Source organism: Camellia sinensis, chromosome 10 (assembly GCF_055761805.1).
Source record: "Camellia sinensis isolate YWXY chromosome 10, ASM5576180v1, whole genome shotgun sequence".
Lineage (NCBI taxonomy): Eukaryota > Viridiplantae > Streptophyta > Magnoliopsida > Ericales > Theaceae > Camellia > Camellia sinensis.
This window is the reverse complement of record NC_138970.1, coordinates 58887501-58893015: the sequence shown is the minus strand read 5'-3', so window position 1 is coordinate 58893015 and position 5515 is coordinate 58887501.

The following is a 5515-nucleotide window of genomic DNA, read 5'->3' as shown; positions in this document are numbered from 1 at the left end:
TTGGCCCCCGAGCATTCGTTTTGCATCGGTTTTTGTTCATTTTTGGAAGGTACCTCTGTTTTATCACTGGAAAGGCCGTAGAAGGGTGGGAGGCCAACAATTATCTTGGCAACCAGTTATGTTCCATTTTCGCCCTCCGACACCCGTTTTTCGCACTTCCGGGCCAATGTTGAACATCTTGGAGCCATTTTCTTCAAACCCAAACCACATATTTGTGATGTACACACATGGGAGGACCCTAAAAGTTCATGGCCGGCCACTAATGTTTCTTGACCCTTTTGAACCCCTCCTTCCGAGCCAATGTTGAACACCCTTGGGCCACTTTCTTGAACTTTGAACCACGTATTTGTGTTGTACACACATGGGAGGACCCTAAAAGTTTATGGCCGGCCATTAATTCCATTTGAACCTTTTGAACCCCTCCTCAAAATGGCTTGTTCTCTCTCCTGCTTTAGAGTTTCCAAATTCGAACCACAGGGTTGTGAAGAGGAGACTTGGGAGGCCACCAATATGTAGTGGCCGGCCACTAAAGCCACTTGGCCTTTTTGACCCTTGGCCGGCCGGCTAGGGGGGGTGGCCGTCCGGCCACATCCAAGTCCAATACTTGGCCGGCCATATTCCTTGCAGTGCACACTTTACAGCTTTACAGCTGTTTCCCCCAGAAAATATCTATATCCGGGGGATATTTTGTGGGGGAACAAGAGGCTCATTTTGGCTCCACTTTGGCCTAGAGTCTTCTCTCCCTCTCTTGCATTTTTTTCTGGCCTCCCAACTCAAGAAAAGGGGTTACAAGGATTGGTTGGAGCATATACATACATATCACCCCATTTCCTTCAAGTTTTGGGCTCCATTTCTTCATCACCTTCAAGCTCCACCACCACCACTCCATTCCAGCAGAAAAGGGGAGGAATTTCAGCAGCCTAGAATCATCAAAGTTGGTCCAAGAAGCAATAAAAACATTGGTCTTCAAAGGTGAGTAGCATTTCCCCCTTTTTGGTCCATTTCTTGCACCGTTTATAAGCCATACATGCTTATTGATTTGAGCTCCGACCAAAACTGAAAAGGTCATTTTTTTGAGCTCATTTTCTTGTTTCATCAAGGGCTCAACCTGGTTTGAGCCCTCCATATTGCACTTGCTTCAATATCCTCCTTGAATGCCATTTTCTTGCATGCTTTGGCAGCCTATCATGCTTCCGTTTTTGGTCTTTTTACAGGTCTAGAAATAGTCTTATTTTGACCTTCTTAACATGTTTCATCAAGGGTCTTTGGCTGTTTGATGAATATTTTATATACCTCATGTTATAGCCTCTTTTGAGCCTCATTTTGCATTGCATTTCTAGCATGTTTGTATACTGTTTTGGAGTTTTTACAGTTCTGTAAATATGCTTATTTTTTGTCCCTCTTCAATGTTGTAGAAGAGAATTTTTCAGTTTGGGCTGTGCATATACCACTTGCCTCTTTGGCCACCTTTTGGCCATTTTTCTTGCATAAGAGCTTAGCCATATCTATGTTTGTTTTTAGGGTTTTTACAGTTCTGTAAAGTGGCTTATTTTTGGCCCCTCTTCAATGTTGTTGAAGGGCCCTAACCTATTTGGAGTTAGCAGCTGTGAGTTGCTTCTTAATCCCATGTTTAGGGCCATTTCTTGCATGCTAGTTTTGCCCTATCTTTGCTTGCTGTTTGGCCATGTTTTGAACTGGAAAAATTCTTATCTTGGGATTGTCTTGCTTCTGTATTTTCATTGCATGTCCATATTGTGCATGTTTGGTATAGCTATAGGCCATTTCGGGTGCCAAAATTCATATTTCGGGAGAGATTCCATGCATCGGGTGTGTTTTCGCCTCATTTCGGAGCTGTTTTCCCCCACATTTCATTGCTGAAAATCCATTAACATGTTTGCATGTCATTTCCATGCCATTGCATTGCGTATGCCATTGCCTCGGTTTGCGTGCCCGTGTGCACGCATTTCGAGGCACTTCATTTTCATCCATCGGCCTCTTATGTGAGTGTGGCTGAGGCTCTCTCATGTTAGTATAAGTCCATGTTGCATTCTATATGCCATTTTTGCCATATTACATTGCGTTTGCCATTGCCTCGGTTTGCGTGCCCGTGTGCACGCATTTTGAGGCACTTCATTTTCATCCATCGGCCTCTTATGTGAGTGTGGCTGAGGCTCTCTCATGTTAGTATAAGTCCATGTTGCATTCTATATGCCATTTTTGCCATATTGCATTGCGTATGCCATTGCCTCGGTTTGCGTGCCCGTGTGCACGCATTTCGAGGCACTTCATTTTCATCCATCGGCCTCTTATGTGAGTGTGGCTGAGGCTCTCTCATGTTAGTATAAGTCCATGTTGCATTCTATATGCCATTTTTGCCATATTGCATTGCGTATGCCATTGCCTCGGTTTGCGTGCCCGTGTGCACGCATTTCGAGGCATCTCATTTTTACAGCATAGTGCATACTAGGTTGTATCTTAGATTGCATTCTGTCATTTTCTCAGTTTGCGTGCCCGTGTGCACGTATTTCGAGGCATGTCATTCCATAGCATTGTGGATGTTAGGATCGTATCTTAGTTGCATTTCATGCATATCATGCATATTGCATCGTGTTCGGAATAGGAGTTAGCCCGGACACGGGAAACGAGGCACATTTCGTACTCCGTGTGACGGAATGTATCTCAATTCCCCAGTCACCGACACTCCGATTATCCATGATGGAGTTAGGTTTTAGCTGTGTTTTTATGTGCATTCATCCTATAATGAATTGTGCATTTCGACTCCTCGGCCATCATGTCTCGGTATGCGTGATTGGTGGCACGAGAATCGAGACATGCATATATCTGTGAAAATACATTGCTATGCCCCTTTCCTGCTCTCTGTTGCAGCAAAATGAAGAATCGGCAATTTTTCGGGACTTGGCGCGTTTTCCAAGGATAACTGCTAAACAGAGGCTAATTGGGGCATCCCGGTGGATTTCCGCGCAAGGCAGCCCAAATGTACATCATCCATCAGAAGCAAGGCAGTCCCTGGCTTGCATGCCAGTTTTATTTATTTTCTTAGTTGATTTGTTAATTAATTAGGAATTTGTATATTATTCGGATTGTAATATTTGGACTGTAATATTCTTTTATTTGGGACTGTATTATTTATTCGGACCCTCTGCGCGAGGGCACGACTGTAATAAGTGTGCGTGTGTGTGTTGTATGTCTTCCAACCCCACGTCTTTCTCCCTTTTATTTATCCGCTTATGATGGTTAGATTAGGGCATATTTCAATTAGCATACAGTATGATAGCATGTTTGCATTCATTCATTTGTTTTGCATGCACCGGGCTCGGCGCATCATACTAACTGCATTGTACTTTCAATTCCAAATTGAATACATGATAGTTGTAGCATTTCACATGCCATGTTTAGAATAGCCGAGCCTGCTATAAGTTTGCATTTTTTGCATGTGTTGCATTAGGCATTTCTGTATACTTAAGATCATGCATGATTTCTAATGTGGTTTCCATTTTGGCTTGGAATACTCGGTAAGCTTTATGCTTTAGCATCCTTGCATGCGTGTGAGTGATTGCCATGAATAGCATGCTTACCATGAGGCTATATGCTTATGTGATATAACTGCCTGAATGCCTGTGGGTGAAGGTTGGGTTATTTGGATTGGAACAATTCATTCACTGTGTGTTTTAAGCCCACTAGATAGTGGCAAAACCATCTTTTCTAAGCCCACCCGAGGGTGGCAAAATCTGTATTTTAAGCCTACTTGCGAGTAGCAAACCATCTTTCAAAAACAAACATGAAATGTTTTGTTTCAATTCGGGCGACCCAGTCTATACTTATATGCTGTGTGCATCACATAGTAAACTAGGCTAATAACCGGAATAAGAACACACAAAGTTTTCAAAAATAGATATCACGGTTAGTAGAGGCCGATCTTTGATCGGGCGAGCGGGGGTGCTCACGAAGTGACCTTCCCCAATCGTACCCAAGTTCCCGAGCCGAGGCAACTTTGGTGATGACGGACACGTGGCCTTTGGCACCGAGTCAAGGTTTCCTAAATTTCCCATTAAAAAACATTTAGGTGGCGACTCTGTATCTGGCAAAGCAGTCCATGTTTGGCACTTCTTTCAAAAAAATCTGTTTTTTCTCAAAACGATTTGCCGGATTTGGACTCTTTGGTTCAGACTTAGAACCGTGACAAATTTGAGAGTCCTGAGCTGTAGTGACCCCAAAATGAACAGAACGGGAGCTCGTTCCTCCCGGGGCGTTCAGGGACGTCTACATCTACCGTCAAGTTATATGTTTCCTCACTTTCGGAAGCTCTACACGCTACTACTCTGAAAATTGCCATCAATGATCTAAAGCGTGAAGTTTGATGCAATCTTACATCAACCTTAATATCATGCCCGCACCTATCTTTCACATTTTCAACTCTTGCTTTTTTAGTCCATCTCTTGAGAATATATTGGGAAGGAATCTCTTTGAATTTGAGGGTGTCTGTAAGGATCTTCAAACAATGACTACACAAAATGCCTTTCATTTCAAACTTCCTACAATTGCAAGTGAGTGAACCATCACACTCCACTCTCACATTCCTCACCTTTACTCCATCACTATCAAGAACCGTATAAACGGTACTCTCACCATCATGTTTAGTTTCTTCAATGTTTACTTCAAGGGACTTGACATACTCATCCTGAAATTCTTCATAAATTTTATTTATGTAAACATCTGCAGCTTGCTCCATGATCTTCACTTTAATATTCATCCTTGGCAACTTTTGGCATAGAACGTATTCGACTTGTAACTCTTTGTACCTCTTCTCACAAAGAACTCGATCAAAATGCATGAAAAATTGCATTAAGTTATGATCAGACTGAATGAAATCCTTCAAGAATGCATTAAAGGATTCACTAAGTTGGGTACTACTCATGCCTGCACCCCATACATTTCTACCATATGGCCAACCCCTTTTTTCCTTAACCCCAAATGTTAACTTCAACCAATGATTATCTCGCACTTCATACTTGTCAAGCATTTCCTCCCATTTTAACGTAAAATCATCCTCATCCTCAATGTCGTCCATAAATTTGGATAAAACACTCTTTATCCCCTTATCATTCACCTCCTTATCCTTGAAGATAGAATTTGCATGCCTTAATGCATTTTGAATCAAATGCCAAGTGCAAAGGCGGCATTTTGTGTTAGGCATGACAATAGGTATGGTGTTAGCCATTGCAGCATCCTGATTCGTAAAAATTGTTTTCGGAGCTTTACTTGACATTGTCTCCAAAAATCTTCTAAAAGCCATATAAAATAATCGACAGTCTCATCATACATCAAAGTTGTGCCAAATATAACAGTTTCCCTATGATGGTTAAATCCAACGAAAGACGCAAATGGTCTATGTGCACTATTTAACTTGTAAGTAATGTCGAAAGTCACAACTTCACCAAATTGCCCATAATCCATGATCATCTAAGCATCGGCCCAAAATATGTTTGTAATCTGC